Genomic DNA, 18,995 nt, shown 5'->3' on the forward strand with positions numbered 1-18,995 from the left:
ATTGCAATATAGTCAGTAGAGTAATGAGCAATGAGTTTTATTTCATACAGCTTTATAGATACTCCAGAATCCCACCATTCATACAAAGACATGTAAAGTAGCAGTGATAATTAGAAAAGAGGAACCTTATGATATTCCCAAACATAGAATTTTAGCATCAGATGGCTGTAATGATCACATGTATACCGTGCACATGAAAAAGATGTAGGAGAGGAGTCTTGTGCACAGACACTCAGCGTTGCTGAAATGAAACAAGAGCATTTGCTTATGTGTAGCTTCAGCCTTTCACTGGTTAGAATCATGCTTATGTATTTTTGGTATTGTATTAAAATGCAACACTTTAGGTGTTGTAAAAAATGGGGACAGAAGAGCAAAGAGATGTATGCATAATGTAGGCGTATTAGTGATAGGGGACAGGTAGCACAGCAAAAGGCAATGCATAACCAGATACTAGAGAATTAATAGATCTTGTGTGCGGGTTCTTATGTCTAAGATATATTGTGATATACACCATTATGGCAAGTCAGAAATCCTGATTTCATTTTTTAAAATATGAATTTTGAAGATATATTAGAATATCAAGAACAATTTTCAATTTTTTTTCAGTTCATCTAACTTTTAACTAAGCTATTGATTTGGTTTGGTTTTGGTTTTGGTTTTTGGTTGTTGGGTTTTTTTTACTTTTCTGTTGCCCTGCTGGTGAAACCTACATTTTCACAATGTGCATGGTTTGATAGGGACCATTAATCATAACTTAGACAGTAGGGTGTTGAATCGTATAACCTTCTTGTCTAAAAATTATTTCTCTGCCAGCTTTCTAATTCTGCAAAAAATGCATTGCAAAATTAATTCCACTGAAAAAACCCACAAATGCAAAAATACTATATTATCATTAAAATTTAACTGTATAACAAGCTCATTTGAATAAAGTTACTGCCTCAAAAGTATTGGAATAGATAAAAAAATGCACATAGAATTCTTTAGCAGTTTTAAACAACTGCAAATGGTTAAACTTGTAAACTTACAGATTTTGAGATTTGACACCTACAAATTTCGGTCATCTCCCAGCTGTGATGAAATATCCATGGCAACAAATATTGCAACAGAACTTTTTGACATTGAAACAATATTTTTGCTAAAATTGGCAGCTCTAAACAGACAAAACATGATCCTTAGCTTTTAGCACTAAACAGTCCTATGAGATGAAAAGGATACTTCAAAACCCTTAGAGTTAACTTACCCTGTCTAGTGATTTAAGCTGATGGTGTCTTATTGGTTTGGAGTGGTCCAAGATGTCATAGTTTTAATCCTAATTAGGATGACTAAATGGCCAGTCATATTAGCGATCCTGGATTCAGTTGGTGAAGAAGGTATTTACGCCTTATTCAGCCTCCGATACGTTTCTTTTGCTAGGTAGGTCTGAGCAACCTTTTATAGGTGTCAGAACTTACTCTTCTAAATATGTAGGCTTAAGTGTCTAAATCAGTGGTCTAATTTCAGAGGCTTTTAGATCCCATCACACCCTACAAACCTTTAATGACCTTTGATAATTAGCAGGCTTGAAATACAGAATTTTCTGAAGAATGACTAAGAAATTTAAATTTCAAAGCCATGTCAGACAGTGAAGCACCCCACCTGCATTAGAAAAAATGATTCCAGGTTCTTCTTCAACTTTGGAAATACTGGTAAGGAGTCACTGCAGAAACCTGTCTATTGCTCCCATTTCTTAAGCATGTTCGGCAGAATCACAGTTTTGTCAGACATCCAATCTGGGCCCTGTTAAAAAGGGCTGAGACTCTGACATGAACATATTTTGATTTCCTTATAAATTCAGTGCTACAAATATCCAAATAAATTATGAATATAATTTAAAAAACCTAACTATGAAAGTACAAATGATCGGTTAAAGCTATAACGCTTAGATGCAATGTTTAGCTGTTTGCAGCAATTGTTTGTATTAGCCTTCAGTATAATTGAAATATACATTTCAACTTTTAGCAAATCAGATGTAAGTCTAAAATATTCCAGATGATATATATGATTTTTCTTTTGTATTCATTTTAGACATGACATGTAGTCCTCTTTTTATTGGTCAAAGGGGGTTATCTTTCCAGTTTACCGCATAATAGAAATACATACAATAAAAATCACATTTATGAAATACCTCTATAAAGCTTCCACACCTCTTAATTTCATGGTCTGAAATTTGGCAAAATGAGACACAGAAGGAAAATAATTTACTCAGCATTAGAGAATCAATTGATGAGGATCTGGTACACAACTTAAATTGACTGTTCATTTCTAGGAACGCTGCAGAGGCTCACTCTGCTCTTTAGCCAATAAGTATTGACCATACCAACATTGTTGACAGAAACATGGTAACTCTATACTATTATCCAGTATTAGCAAGAAAAGTTTTCTAGGAGGTTCTCAGGAGAACAAAAGAGAGAGAACTGTCTTCAGATTTACCATCATATAATATAACCCTCTATCTTCATATAATAAGGCTACGTGTAATGTGTATATGTAAAGAATGTATAAATGTAGAAAAGGGAGACTAGGAGAAGGAACAACAGAACAATGAGGAATAAATCATCAACTGCAAGAATAAGATTATGCAAAGTTTTATTTAGCTATCCATGTATTTAGTTAAAAGCATATTTAGAATAATTGATGTTACTGACTCATGTCTTATGAGCATTATGGTCTCATGGAGGAATTTGAGCGAAACCTGGGAAATGCCACTTAATGTAGTGAGTTCAGAATACTGTGATTTTCTCTCTCTGGTTATTTCAGCTTGTGATCAAACACTGTCTGGCCTTTGTTGCTTTTTAGACCATAGTTGCTTAATTCTAACAAGTTCTTTGCATAATATATTTCACTGAACTAAGTGTAATCTAGGAATTATTATTCCTTGTACTGCTTCTGCTGCTGACATAATGAAACTTGGCAACGTCCATTGCATTATTTTGTTAATGGCAACATCCATCTTTTTCATGGTGACCATCAGTGCAGGAGATGAGTTCTATATCATCAGAAGCAGGAAACTCCAATTTCTGGTTAAAAAGTCTTCCTCTTCTCTAAGAAGTCCTTGTTCTTTCTAAATGGCTATAACCAGCCTTTGTTGTCTTGTTGATTTTTGGCATAAGCTTTGCCCATCTTGTGAGAAGTCTCAGAAAGATTAACTCTGTTGCTTCAGTCACAAGCATGTCCATGCTGGCATACTGTCTTGGTTTCCTTTTTCTACCCCACAACTGTGAGCAATAATGGTTGTTTTGAAAATATTCATTGGCCAGTCATAGTCAGATTCGTAATTCAGCTGTGATGAAGTGAACAGAACAAGATGAAAGTCTACAGCTGAATTCCTTCCCTCTATCTAGATTTTTGTAGACCATGCAATTAGATGCCTTTCTCTCTGAGACGATAACAAAGAGTGTGTCTATGAATAATTTGAAGTTCATCTTTGAAGTGAACTGACAGCTTCTGTGTCAGAAACTTTGAACAACGTAGCCAGGAGGCTGCGAGGTCTATCTGATTTCATTTGCTGTTGCCCTGGTTTAAGAAGGATTACAATTCTTTGGTCTATAATGTGAAACATAAAAGTTTGACAGCTCTTTTTCTGTTGCTAGCGCTCTTAAGTCTTTTGGTGCAAATCCTGATTTCTTCTACTCAAGCCTCCTTAGTTCACATTGTCCTTTTTCACCTCTTGACCCCTCTGTAGTAGATCAATTCCCTTTCACCTACTGTATCGTCTAATCTATCTGAAGTGTTTTCCTCAAATCCTTCCATTGCTGAGTAAAGGATGTCATTATATTTTTGAAGTATTATTCAGAATCTGAACTGTCTTCTGCACTACCAAATGTCTGATACAATGATTAATGAATTTTTGAGATGGCATTTCCTTCCTACTTTGTTCTTCTGTTGAAAAATGGAATGAGTTTTAGCAGTTGTGATGGGTGCTACCATTCGGTAAATGTGCCTCAATCCTGAAGAATAGCAAGCATCCTTGGTTATGACTCTTCTCCAGTGACTTCCTTCTAATTATGATATGCATCGCTGTGATTAGTAAGGATGGATTTTTTTTAACATACACCTCTCTCCTCTAAGAATAACTGTGAGGTATCTAATTTTAGAAAGAAATCTTTTTGCTTTAAAACCACTTCCTATTGTAACTGAAAACTTCAGAACTTCCTTCTGTTCACCTTATAAACTGATGTAATCTATTCCAGCATAAACCCCTAAATCAAGTTTAACTATTGGGAACTCTAATGCTAGTTAATCGTTTTCTAGAATTGGGGAGAAAAATAAGAGCTAAGTAGCATTATGTAGCCAATGTTCTTTGATTAAAGCAATGATGGTTCATGTCATTACATTCTGATGCCTCTTATTAAACACCCATTCATAGAAAACCATCAGCATGGTATTAAACTAAAATAAAGATAAGCATACCATTGGTGTATTATATACAATAATATTTTAGAATACAGTAGTTGATACCTGAACCAGACGGTTCTATCAAAGGGTCAACGGAAAGACCAGAATTAACTCTTAGAAAAATATATAGCTGCAAAGATTGATTTGCAGCTACTCATATGTTTCCGTTAGTTGCTTTTTCTGAAATCTATAGGCAGGCCTATGAAGACAGGTAAAAATAAAACCTCTATTAAAGTAATTTATGTCATGGTTTAAAGGTTAATAGTGATTTTAAAGTTGACTTTTTTAAAGAGCCCTCTGGTAATATAACTAAATGCATTGTAATAGTGAGGGTAGAATTCATCTAACCTGGTTGCAGCTGTCTAAAGGTTAGGCATTTGTTCAAAACTAGTTGTCTAGATTTGTCTACATTCAAAGAAAAAAAGATATATTGTATGAACTGGCACTTATCATAGGTGACTAAAGGTAGGTGAGAGAAAGCCATCACTAATATCCACAGAAATGTATAGATATTGTTGATGATAGGACTGCCATACATAAATACTGCAAATAAATCCAGGGAGATTGGTTGAAGTCAGGATTGTAGATTTTAGTGCAGTGGAAAGCTTTCAGGATCTTCCTGTAGTCCCTGCTTGGTGACATATTCAAAAATATTTTTTCTGTTGCTAGATCTCTTAAAATCTTCTGGTGAAAATCCTGATTTCTTCTACTTAGGCCTCCTTCATTCACATTGTCCTTTGGTAACATATTCAAAGCTCTTTAAGAATTCAACATTAATTTAAGATTGAGTAAATACATAAAGATTTCAAGTTTGATAAATATTACCATGTGTAATATTATTAAACAGCCAAATTCCTGCAGTCAGCTTGTTCACACCTACAGCTATACAAGATGAAACTGTCATGTAGTTGAAGTGCAAAGTGGTTTTCTTTCAAGTCCAAGAAATCTTCCAATGCATTTTTGACTGTGGAAGTGAAAAGTCTTTTTCCATATTAAACTTGCTACATATTTCCTTTCATAGATGTTTCAAACTGACCTGTACATTTTAAAAGGATTGTTTTCAGCTGATGTAAACCAACAAACAGCTGCACTGAAGTCCATAGCACTGAGAATGTGTGATTGGAACAAAACAGTATTATTTTTTGTATAGCAGCAGTACTGTGAGGTCCCACTGTGGACACAGTATCAAAAAGTCCCTATACTAAAATATTTGAGAACTAAATTTCATTCTAATTTAAAGCAAAGCAAGCAGAAATCCCCAAACCTAAGACAACCTGCTTAATGTCATATTTCATCATATTATTTATCAAAATTGCTGCTATTTAACATTTTTATGATAAGCAACAGATTTTCCAGGAAAATGCAAATATATATGCAATATGGCATATACAACCATAATACTTACAATTCCAGACATCTTTAAATGTTATAGTCCTTTAGTAAAGCTTTATATATTTTTGTGCAGTAGACTTAAGAGACTATCTCTGTTCACAGCAGATCCTAAGCATATTAAACCAAATTATTTAGGAATGCTACAGTAAGAAGAAATCTGGTAAGGCAGTTACATAAAAGGCAGAATAGGTAAGCTGATCTAATATTTTTTGGTGAGTATGTACCTTTTTAGGTAAGCATAAATAAGGGAATTAAAGAAACCCTAATTTAGGTCAGATAGTATTGTAATCTAACCTTTACCTGGAAAAGAACAGCAAGTACATTTTTTTCCACCCATTAGACAGATTGATTATAACTTTTCAAAATATGGAACAACGAGATAAACCTAACAATTTTAAACTATGCATGCAAATAAACACTAGGCACCATGTGGAACAGGGGATAATGTTCTATTTTAGTTGGTACAAACAGGAAAATGTTCTTTATCTGATGTAACTAAATATCCTATTTTTAATATATGTAATTGGATGATTAGCAATCTTGTGATTGTAAGTGATAGCTTTCATATCAGCCAAATAATAAAAAATTGTGAGGGAGAGTGGTGCTACTTCAGGGATCTATGAAAAATAGCTGTTATTTAAAGCACAAGAAAAAACACAAAATCAATTACAGCCAGAATCGTCTTAGAATCAGACTGTCATCTCTTTTTGCTGGAGAAAAGAAATAACATGAAAAGGCTTCTCCAGAAGCACGGTGTTTTGGTAACAGTGTGTAGGGGCGGCTGACCCGAACCTGGTAGCAATCTGTTCTCTCAGTAGAACACAATTTATGGGATGACATCTTGGGAAGGAGGCACAAACATGATGTGGGATGAAAGGGCAGGTGGAGGGTTTTTGGCTGACAAAGGCTTAGGAGGTCCAGAGGATTCGTGTATCATCCGTCTTGAAAATAGCCACTTGCATGACCTTCTACTGCTGATAGCTCGTGGAGGAATGTATCTGAGACAGGAAATAATGAGCTCTTGACAGTGGGACAAGGAATTATTTGAGGGCTTTGGGAGAGTTTTTGAAGAGAAGTTTGTTGGCAGTACTCACATGGGCACACTTGTCAGCAGTATTCAGTCCTGTATTTTAACATTGCCTTCATTTTGAGCAGTCTTTCTCCTATGGATTGAAGGCTACTTCAGCAGCTGCTGCTGCTACCCGATAGCCTGCACAATTGTTAGGGAATGTTGTGACTACAAGGCAAGTGATTTGATGTTTATGAATTTTGTTTTCTGGACTATCTATGGTCAAAGAAAGGGTTTTTTTTTTCCCTGAGCTTTCCTGAACTCCAGATATCAGTTCTGATATGTAAGAAAAGATGGTCAGATTTATAGACCTTTGGTCCTGTTTTTATTTGGAGATGATGTTTTCCATTGTCTGACAAAAATTGTATGCAGGATTTAGAGATTAATGACCGTTGCAATAATCTGCAAACACTTAATCTTTCTAGCATTATCTAGTCCTCAGGAAAACATGTTAAATCCCTTTGTTCTCTTTGGAAAATATTTTCTATGAATGCGAACATTCCAGATTAAGAGAGATTGTAGGGCTTTATGTTGGCTGAGGTCAAAAGACGTGCTAGATTTAATCTAGCCATAGATTTTCAAGAAGTACCTGTAAATACTCCGTGCCTCTGTTTTCTTAATTGTAAATCTGAAATATGAATAGGAAAAAGCTTTTTATTAAAATAAAAAAAAAGCTATAACATAATGCTTTTTTAAGATAATTCAGAGGATAGACAGTATGGTCTTCTGTAGCATAACTATTATCATTTGTTCCTGTGCTGCTTCTGCTGCTTTTTTAAATTTTTTTTCCTGGTTGCATCAGTGCAACAAAATCAGGATGACAGCAATCGTAAAATCATTTTGGTTGAAAGATCCATCTAGTGGGTTATTTAGCCTGTCCCCCAGAATTGTGATAGGATTGGCTGGCAGGAGATCATATACCTAATATTTGATAGTCTGTTAAAAAAAAGAAAGACAGATGAGAAAAAAATGTGTATGCCAAAATCCAGAGGGTGCCTCTTGGCAAAGTTTTATAGACATTTTAGGTCAGTAACAAGAAAAGGTAGGTAGCTACACCCCATTACTCCATCCTAAACAGCCAGGTAATTACTTTTGGCATTTTGACAAGTGTTTGCTGGAGTGAAGGTCAAAGCTGTCAGCAGAGAAGATCTATGCTAATCTGCCCAGCTGGAGAAGACTCAGGTAGCTAATGTTTTGTAATTAGAAGTTGTGGAAACCAGTTTTCACTGTAGTTTTGTGCTGAGTATAAGTGAACTAATAATACAGAGTAATTTCATTTATCATAGTTTACAAAATTGGCTAAATGGATGCTTAGGAGTAAGCATACAATGTGAAATTGGAGAAATATGGGAAAACTGATATTGTGGTACAAATGAAATATATATTTATATGCACATATATGTATGTGCGGTATTATATATACACGCATATACATTATATGTGTATATTATATATGTGTGTATTTGGCTGTACACATACGCAGGATGAATAATGCTAATGCTTTTAATTTACATTGAAAAAATATTAATGATAAAAAGAAAATCAAAGAAAAGAGAAAGAAAACATGTATTTATTTTCCTTGATAATGCTGCAAAATTTTGCTGGAAATTTCATTTGCAAAAATTCAGTGCATGCAAAAACCTCCCATTTTTCTTGTGGGAGTTACCAATATCACTTCATCCAGCAATACTCTATGAATGGATTCCTATAATGGATTTTAAACTGATAAAGTACTTTAGCAAAATACAAGAAAATAAGCAACCCCCTCCCCCAAATAAATATATTAAAACAATTATGAAAACAATTAAGAGTTTTATAAAAAGTATCATTTGTTTTGTAACATTGCTTGCCTCTTCATGGCATTGTATTCCGGTTTTTATCTGCCTAAACTAAAAATTACTTTTCTCCCTTATTGTGCTATTCTTTGTGCTACAGAAAGTGTGCGCATGTGTATATGTATAAAAGACAGAAAGAGATAAACAGGGAATTTTTCAGAGGAACTCAAGGTGTTCAGCTACGCTCCCAAACCCAAGCTAGGACCTCAAGTCTGCAGTGATTTCACACATATTTAACTGTTCATTCCCTCTGACTTTGCTTCTTGAACTGAAATACCTAATATAGGTATATGGTGACCATCAAATTCTTACCGTGCATGGAGAAAGAATGCAAACCTTCAAAAAGTAATAGTTTTGGACAGACTGGTATGTACCGTGGAAATGCAGGTCAGGATTTGATGGCCTAATCCTAGACCTAAACCTAATAAGAAAAAGTGGCAGTGTTTCCGTGGTTGCAGTTGGAGCTGGACTGGAACCCCATAGTAGCAGCAGTTAAAAAGGACGACTTTTTTGCTGAGTCGTTTTTAACCTTGATCAGCTCTGCCAGACAAACTGTTGAACTGTCACCAACAAAGAGCCACAGGGGTGCAGCACCGATGAAAATATTCCTCTAATTCTTTTTGACTTTACATGTAATGCAGAGCATATAGATAAACAGAAAAAAAAAAAAGAGATAAAGCTTTAAATCTATGTCTGAAGAAGTAGCAGGTCCATCTGAAACATAGACTTTAATTGAGAAAAAGATGCTTTTTTTCTTCTGGATTTCATGACTGGGCTTTTATAGGAGGCTGTTAAGTCTTTTTCAATTGTTATATTGTTGCAGGGAACCCAGAACACGACTGATTTTGGAAAGAGACCAGAAAGTGCTTTCTTTTTTTTCTTACCCCCATCCTTCCTTCTCTGAATGGATTGTGTGTATTATATTATTCTTCCTGACATTTCTTTCCTTGGCATTTTTCCTCTTCAGGGGAATCACCACATATTCATTCTCTTCTTTCACTGCCATTTAACAACTCAAGGGTATATTCTCTACCCATGTGCAGTGATATAGCTGTGAAAGTCACATTAACATTAATGGGAAATGTGCAGCTAAAATCAACCACACTGGGTGTAGTTACTACCCTTGGCTCTAAAATGGATTGGCATCTTCAAACAGGAATTATTTCCACTTAAGAAATCAGTATTCTACTGGGTTATTACATTATTTTATGTTAAATTAAAAGTATTTTAACATTAATTTTTAATGCATTTCAAATTGATAAATCCACCTGCTGTAGAACCTGTTATTTTGTGTTACAACGTAATGTTTGCAAAGTTAGGTAACATTTTAAAAAAGTAAGCTATCTTTCACTTGGCACCTCCCAGTACTCTGCTTTCTATCAGCCTTAGAAAAATATGTTAGCAATTATTATTTGATGGTAAGTTAATATTTCGTTAACTTAACTGTAAAGAATCTGATGCACCTCTCTGGTTTTCTGGTTTAAACATGGATGAATTTGAATGTTTGCGATGGTTTTCTCAGTCATCCTGCGATTCTGCTTTTCCGTTCTGGTCCCTTTTCCTCTCATATTCTATCCATAGCTCTTTTTCCTACTGGCAGCAGGATAACCAAACATCTGAAATCAGCAGAGTGGACAAAAAAGAACTGAAAGCTGGGAGACATGGAAAGCTGAGAATATCAGAGGTATAGGTAACTGTTTCCAGAAGTGACAGTATGGACGAGGAAGCTGATCCTCTTCTGTTGTTATTAAACTGGTGATGAGGCAGAGTTTGCATATTTATCACATTTTTTTCTACATGTTGCTTCAGTTTCTCTGACTCTCTGCCAGAGTGAATAAGTGCATCCATCTTTCACGTTATATTGGTTTCTTGGTGTGTTGCTTGTTGGTAAAGAGTACCAGAGAGTTTAAGAACTCTAATTCAGTGTTTTCTGTTATACTGTTATACTGATATCTGTTATATACTGATATCTGTTACACTGCAAGCAATCATAGATGTTAGAATTGCCATATATTTATGTGTAGAGGCATATGTATCAAAATGAATTGTAACTTGCCCTTAAGAGTTTTAAACAAACTTAGTGGAGTATTGCCATATAGTTAAATAAATCTTTGCTTTAGACAGAAGGCGGTAAGTATCTAAGACTCCTCGTTCCAAAAGATGTTTACATCCCAGATTTCTTCACTAAGAAAAAGAAAAAAGTGTAAATGGAAGCTATCAAGACAGAATGGTTAGTAACACAGCAGACAGTCCACAACGTGTTTTCACTACCACATGCATACTTTCAAGTTCAAATTCTGATACCCCTAGGGATAAGTTCAATTTGGTTCTTAGTGTACATCTAGTAATGGCTATCAGTTTTTCACAGAATGTACTGTTACTGCTGGTGAGCATCCTTCATCCCCCTAGTTCCTCTTCTGTATAAACACAAGCAATTCGCACATGTTCATTAAACCACTGTTAGTGGTTGGTATCACAAGAGGTAAAACTGAGTTTGGGGTAGATCCCTGCAGAGATGTGAATGCTATTGTTGGCGAAGCCCTACCCTCATCCAGGCAATTACGTGGGAGAGGTTGTCTGTGTTGATACTTACACATATTAAAGTTAGATAGTACATTTATACCTTTTATGTTTACAGATACTCTGCACTCCTTTAATGCCTCTGTGTCATTAAAGAGGTAATACCTGGAAGGCAATGTACATATTAAAAAAAAAGAAAAGAAACTAGTTATATCTGATTTCCATAGTCTTTTCCTTTTGAACGCTGTTGGAGATACAATACATGGCTAAAGGAACCAGATATGGCCATTCATATAGAAACCAATTTCAGCAAAACATCACTTTTTACAGATTTTAAATGTACTATGTCTGTCTTTGTATAGTTCCCAAATTCTTTTTTTCATGTCTGAACTTCAGTCATAAGAAAATACAAGGAATTCCATCAGATTTCTGTTCTTCACTATTTTATTCAGAAACAGTTATTGTATCTGGTAGAAATGCAAAAAAGTCACATTGAAATGGTATGATCTTGACTGTTTTTATATTTGTAATAACTTTGTGCATTCTGCACTTTTAACGCACCTTCTATTCGTGTATCTTAAAGAGTTCTTGAATGTGTTCCAAAATGCGCAGACGGGTTCTGCCCTTGCGCTAAGTGAGATGGAGGTCATAGGTCTCCACCGGTGTGCCGTTGAGCCTAAGCTATTGTAGTGACTCTTTCAGCATCACTTTTTAGAGGCTCGTATTTATCATGATAAATCAAAATGTCTATGACTTATGGTGAAATAGTTGTTTTTAATTCTGAAAGTTGTCCAAATTACCTAAAATATTGGCATACAGAATCTCTAACTATAAAAGTGGTAGCACACAGAGGTAGATCATACCTGCTTAAAATACCTTCCATGTTTTATTTCTAAGGATGTTTAAACTTTCAAAATGCCATATATCTATGGGGCTGACAGTTATCTTTTCTCTAGGAAGATTTTTAGGAAGATTATATGAACAAAATTCACTTTAATATTTTAGATTTCTGATGAATCCTGAATGAGGATTGCCAAATTTAGTTATGACATTTATTTTGATTGTTAGCTTAATTCCTATGACAGGATTTTTGTGTATAGAAATGAAAGAGTTTCTCTGCACTTGACATGTCATAAACCAATCAAACTTTTCATAAGTATGTTTGGTTAGTTCATCTTTTATCCTAACCCTGGAATATATCTTTTGAAAACATTGCAAGTGAAAACATGACATTCTAATTTCCTTTTTTATTAATGTTATTATTTTAGTTTATGAACATTCTTTGCTGCTTTCCAACATCTGCTCCATTTTTAATTTTTTAGGGCTTAATTTCCCACATTTTAATAGAAGACAGTTTTTATTATCTGTAATTAAATCTGTAACTTGTTATTCTCAGAAGGTTATTATGGATTGTGGCTTGACTGTTACAAAAAATTAATGACTTAAAGAGGCTCCTAATATCAATTTAGTATAAGGATTTAATTTATTATTCATTAATTTTGTATTCATTGTAATAGCAGTAATCTTTATGAACTCATTGGGTAGGTATGAGAATGTCATGCACACTATATTTCCATAGGAATTCAGTTCGTTAGTCATCTTTAGCAACACATAAAATGCCATTCATGCATTAATGCTGTCACTTGTTTCTCTTTATAATTCTATGCCAGTTATTTTACATAAATATCTTCATATGTATAAGCTGTACTGGAATTTAAAAGTTTCAACACACGGATAAACTCCCTTGTCTGTCCTTATGGCAACAGAAATTTTGCTGGTTTAAATCAAGATAGCTTCACTCAACTTATGACAGTATACAGTCTAATTTCACTTTTTATTTTAAAGAAAAGCTTTTAAAATATTGTTGGTTTACATTGGCAAAATGTGTCAATTTTTTAATTCATACAGTCCTGCTTTTAAAAAAAAAAAATCAGTTTAGCAATGCAGAATTCTAATTTTTATTTCAACACTAATTAATGTGTTCATCAGAACATATGTAATTTCCCATTTTAAAATGGGAATTAATATTTCATATTAATTACTATTTTATATTTTAAAGTGTCCAGAATAGAATTGCAATGTTTTTTTTCCCTATAAATCCCTCAGATACATCATTCTTAACTGTCCCATATTTCTGAGACTGCATCCCTTGACTGGTAAACAGTTCTGCTCACATTAAAAATGAGTTGACTGAACACCTTAGAAAAAAAACGAGTTGTGTTTAGCATCGTGTCAACTAATTACAGTAGCTGCCTTGCAGCTCAATGTTGAATTGGAGTTGTCCTTCTGTGCGTGGACCCAATCAGTCATGGTTGGTATTCTGTCAGCTAACTCAATTCTTTGTAATCAAATTTAAATGTGAGAGTAGATTTAATCTCCTCTAACTCAGGTGTCTGTCTTTTAGATACTTTAAGTGTAAGCTAGTCAACCTCAGCTCCCTTTATAATCAGTTGAATGTAATAAGTGCTTCCAGAGGGTAATTCATTTCATCCCATGAGAGGTGTCTGTCTCATCTGTGTCTCCTATATCTCATCTGTCTCATACATGTCTATCACACTCATGATTGGTGTCTAAGATAGGTTGAGTATATATCATTCCCTTGAGGATCCTGTAATTCTCCATTAACTACAATAGGAGTCTTGCTTAAATTTAGGGACAACCAAGATCTCCCAATAAAAGCAAATCCCTTAGATCTCTCTCAAGCACCTTTAGAGCACATTTCAGAATGAATGTGGGCATAGAAATCTGTTGCTGAGGGACAGGCAGCATGTTATGGAGCAAGGTATTTCTGCCTTCCCATGTGCAAAGAAGATGGGATACAGCTCACTAAACAGCGCGGTCTAGTAGAATTTTGGGCACTGAGCAATATACCCTGTGTGGCTGCCAAATGCTGCTTCAGAAAAGTGCTGTTTTCTCATGGCCCTGTGTCACCTCTGCCAGCCCCATGCTGATATCTTAGGTGCTTGGGTCACCTCAAAGGGCATGTGCTGCTGTATTTAGTCAACAGAATAAATAAGTGGGGGAAAAGGGGAAAGGGTAGCATTTTGTTGGCCGTGGCTTTTTGAAGTTATACCTGCTTCACCTGTACTTCTGTCTATGCACATGACATAAGGTCGAGGATGACTGTGAGGCAGTGTAAATGTTCTTCAATAGCTGTGTAGCCCTATTTATGACGTCAAATTTCTTAACATACGAAAGGGCTTGATCTCAGCTTGCTTGAATCTTAGGAGACTTCCAGCCCTACGTAGTTGAGCTGTGACTCTTTCCTTTCAACTGGGATGTTATTGAATTGTTAATGAAGTTCATAATTGCAAATTCCCTGAAAGACAGTGACTTTCTAAACACCACAACTGTGACATATGTTTTTAACTTTAAACTTAGTTTTTATTTATGGAAGCCCATACTCTTTATTAAGGAAATGTGGGATTCTTCCAGTCCTTTAAAAATTAAATTAAACAGTCTGAGGGTAGAAATAACAGACATAAGTACATACCTGGAAATGACTGTTGGTGGTTAGGTAAGTCATAGTGTTCATCTGCATACATTTGCTTTTATGTTACATCATTAGAGTATTCCTTAGTTTTAATGGCTTTTTAATTCTGAGCACCCTGGATGTTCAATAGGAGATGCATGTAATGGTTTATTCTACTTCAGTGCACATCTAGCTTCTGCTAAGAGCAAATTCCATTCACTTAAGAATAAATAAGTAGTACACTTAATAACAGTTGTCCTTTCAAATTCTAAGAAAAAGCCAAACAAAAACTGAGCTATCCTTACAGAAATGACTGTTGCAGTTTCAGTGCTTCTGTAGCAGTCATTGGCTTTGACTCTACTCCAAGGAGGCTACCATTTTTTGGCAAGAAGTGACAGTATATGATGGAAGTAAAGTCACCAGTTTGCACATCAATGCATGAGAACAGCAGGCCTTTTTGAAAGATGTTTTCTGGTAGGTTGCAATTGATATTGAAATTAATTTCTTTTAAAGGCTAGCTTGGTTCTAATATAAACTGTCACTTCTTTTTACTTTTCTCCCGCACCCTGTCTTCCTCTCCACCTCTGTAGAAGCTCTTTGTATTATTGTGGCCTGGAGCATCTCCGAGTGTTCTTCCAGAAGCCACCGGTTTTATAAAATTGTCTAATATGGATAAATAATGCTGTTTCGTACACAAACTGCACTTGTATAACTAAATCTCTGTCTACCTTGCTGACAAGAACAGCAAAACACAACAGTGAAACTTGAAATCCAAAACACATACGTTCCTAAAATTGGCCTCTCAACCTGCCTCTGATTGCTGGTAAAGGCTCTTGTGGTTTTCAAACAGAAACAATGCTTATTTTGTCTTTTCCTGACAATATTTATAGGAATAAGGCAAGGACATCCTTTCAGGGACTAACTAGACTGTAATTCGAGTCTCTGCTCGTCATCACACTGTAGCCTTCCCATCATGTTTGTTTGTCCTTTTAGAAGAAACTTTGGTTTGCCTATCTCCTTTCCTGGATATTGAAGAAAATTTGGGTACGAAGCATGCTGCCAAAGAAAACTGTTCTTACTTCATTACGAACGTGCTGGAGGAGTGTGTCTAGGCCAGCCTGTGTTAGGGAGACTTTCTGGAGGTCTCATGTAGGCACATGATGGCTAAAAAACCCTTGGAGGTATAATCATTTCAACATTTCCTGCACACAGCCCAGTCCATTTCACCTTGTATTATTAGATACGTGGTCAAATGTATTTTGGCACAAAACGAAGGGAACCATTAGCTTAGGCAATGGGGAAAGTTCCAGCACATCTATTAACAGATTTCTAGTCTTTCTATTGCAAGATACAGTCAGGATGTGTAGCAGTGGAGCTGCTTGAAACAATCATCATTATTCCCTTGTAATTGATTAATTAATTTCTTCCTTGGGAAGCTTATATCCCTCATATGTTCATCTCTGTTAGAAGATTACCAACAGGTTTTAGCCTTGCCTTGCCTTTTGTTGAACCATTACCTCACTGCAGTTTGGACCTGGTAAAAAAAAAAAAAAAAGAAAAAAAAATTATTAAATTTGGGGAGTGAGGGAAAGTTCTATTTCGAAGAGAATATTTCAGCATATGTAATTTTATCAACCATTAAACTTACACCATTAGCCTCCTCAAGCATGCAATCAATGTCTTCTCCTTTTTATTTGTGCCACTTACTAATCAAATAATCCTAATCAAAATCTACTATGTTATTAACCAACCTTTTTCATTATTTTAAGAATAATTTCAATTTTAGTTGTGTTAAAACTTCAAGAAAAACTTCAAGAAATCCCATTTTGGACATATCTTAGTTAGCAGCTTTAAATGTCATTGCCTTTAAAAAATGAGGAAAAAACCATATGCTCCTAAATCACAGATGTGGTTTTTGTCACTTTTACTGAATGTGATTTTCAATTTTTCAGTATTTTCTTGTGATTTTTCTCAGCTTTAATAGGGACAATATTACATGCATTGTTTGTTGAATTGTGACTGAATCGTTTGTGACAGAGTCTGAAAGTCACCGGCTGAAAAATCTATACATTTTCTGAAAAGTACACAGTATGACTTTTATGGCACTGATTGTTAAGAGGAACAAATTAAACAGCTTTATTAACAAGTGAAAGATGTTTTTTCTCTAATGAAGGGGGTTTTTTTGGACATTGTCTTTTACATACAGTAAGCTAAATCTTGATTGTAGATAAACTGAAATGATATATTTTTAAGCCACAGGATATGCAATTTCACACTGCTTTGAAAAAAAATCCCCTCTTGAAAATTGTCTATGTATGCTTCTTTTTCACAGCATATATATGTATTCTTTTATTCTGTATAATAGTGGATTTTTTCTCTCAATAAACCAAAGCAAAATCTTTTTTCATGAAGTATAATTACTGATATATTCCACCATTTTTACAATACCTGATGATACAATCTAAGAGAAGATCAAATACCAACTTTCTCCTGAACAACTTGCATGGGACAAGTTACTTTATTTTCTCAGAATTTTCCATGTAATCACATCTTCTCTAGTTTATAATGTATGTGAATGGTCTCTGGAGCACTGTTTGGCTATCATTAGATGAAGTGTTTAGATGTAACAAATTTTTTTGTTGTGTGATATAATCTGAACAACCAGTTGTACTCAAAGCAACTGTCAACCAAAATGCTAATGATTTGAGAATGTTCTCCTGTCTTTAGACTTCTGTCTCTTCTTTCCACGGGCTTGATCCTGAAGTATCCTATGGGAGGAGAGGAGGGGGCATGTCATGCGGTACTTGGCTCAGAAAGATACATGCTTAGTTGAGGATGTATACATAGAAGTGCCTGCATTTGACCGATGTGTGTAAGCAGTCATTATAGTGATGGTGGGATTCATTTGCCTGACCGAGACATCTGGGGCCACTGGAGGTGCTGTAGTTGTCTAAGATACTTGCCTGGGACTTCACTTACGGGAGGTCCACAACTTTCTGGAGGCCAGGCAGGATAACCAACAGCACTTACAAGGGCACTAAACACTTAGGGATCTAAGTCTTGCTCCAGATTTCTCCTCAATCTGCAGTCAGTAGAGCTGAGAGAGCTATTCAGCTGGACAAGAGTAGGTGGCCGATTCAGGGAGATCTGAATAGCCCTCCTAACTCTATTAGCTTCAGCCTTTATTAACTACATTGGGAGCTTAGGCCACCAACTGATATGTAGGCATGTCTGTGCAGGCACTTAGGTTTAGGTGTCTTAATTTGAGAGCTGAATTCCGCCCATAGCTTACACTGAATTTGATGGCCTCGCACTCTTAATACTTCTCAGTTCTCAGCACCAAAAGAGCTGGCAATGTTTATTAAGTGTAGGTATTGCTTGACTTTTCTGCAGAAACTGTGTGAGACACCCTTCAGATTGCAAGTTAGTCTTAAACAAAACTTGGACAAATAAAGGAATTCTTTTTGTTAAAATAAGAACTTGTCTATAGCTTTCTATTAATAGTTAAAACATCAGTAGTTGCTTGGTGTTACTAATGATAAATTTTCATAAGGGGATATGCTTCATTTTTAGGAAGTAAAAAAGAAGTAAAAAGTTTCCTACGGATGATTTTTTTCTGTGATTGCCCAGTAACAATTTTTTGTACTTTTATTAAGCATCTGTACCTGGCTTCCAGCAAAGATAAAATAAATGGGTAGGCAGTTGATTTGAATTCACTAAAATAATAGTTTTCTCCTTGCTGTAGCATTTGAAAATTTTACATCACTTATCACTGTCAGTATTATAACATCATCCCTTTGACAGCAATTAGAGCTATAACAATAAATTTGTTTTCAATTTCTTTTAGAACATTCACAATTCAAATTGCTATTAATATAGACTGAAGGTTGTGATGTAGATTCAAACTTGTTAAAAACATTTCTTCACTTTTGGGACAAAAATTAAACTGCATTTAATTCTGCTGATATTAAATCTGGCAAAGAAACATTCTAAGTTGCTGATTTTAGATACTGGAAAATGCAGAAACCTGTTCTAAATTTTTTATATATTAAATGAAGTAACAGAACCAGTATATGGATTTAATAACAACCACTGATACATATCAATTATTTTAGATTGAATGAGATCTGTGCTTTTTTTAATGTTAATAATAATATGTCATTTCATTGTCCTGATATTTCTATTATTTCACTATTTCAACATCCTAAATTTATTTTGAAATGCCCCTCAATAACATTTCTTATTTCAGACTCTTACTTGAATTATGTAGTTC

The 18,995-nt window shown here is 35.0% G+C and overlaps 1 protein-coding gene across 1 annotated transcript in view; it reads left to right on the forward strand.

Annotated features, from left to right (window-relative positions):
• The window catches only part of PTPRN2 (protein tyrosine phosphatase, receptor type N2), a gene marked incomplete at its 3' end in the record, with an annotated part of 561,766 nt that overhangs the window by 234,232 nt on the left and 308,539 nt on the right, over window positions 1–18,995 (forward strand). The gene's annotated exons all lie outside the window — the stretch shown is intronic.

This window comes from Aptenodytes forsteri, unplaced genomic scaffold (assembly GCF_000699145.1).
Source record: "Aptenodytes forsteri isolate BGI_AS27 unplaced genomic scaffold, ASM69914v1 Scaffold257, whole genome shotgun sequence".
Taxonomy (NCBI): domain Eukaryota; kingdom Metazoa; phylum Chordata; class Aves; order Sphenisciformes; family Spheniscidae; genus Aptenodytes; species Aptenodytes forsteri.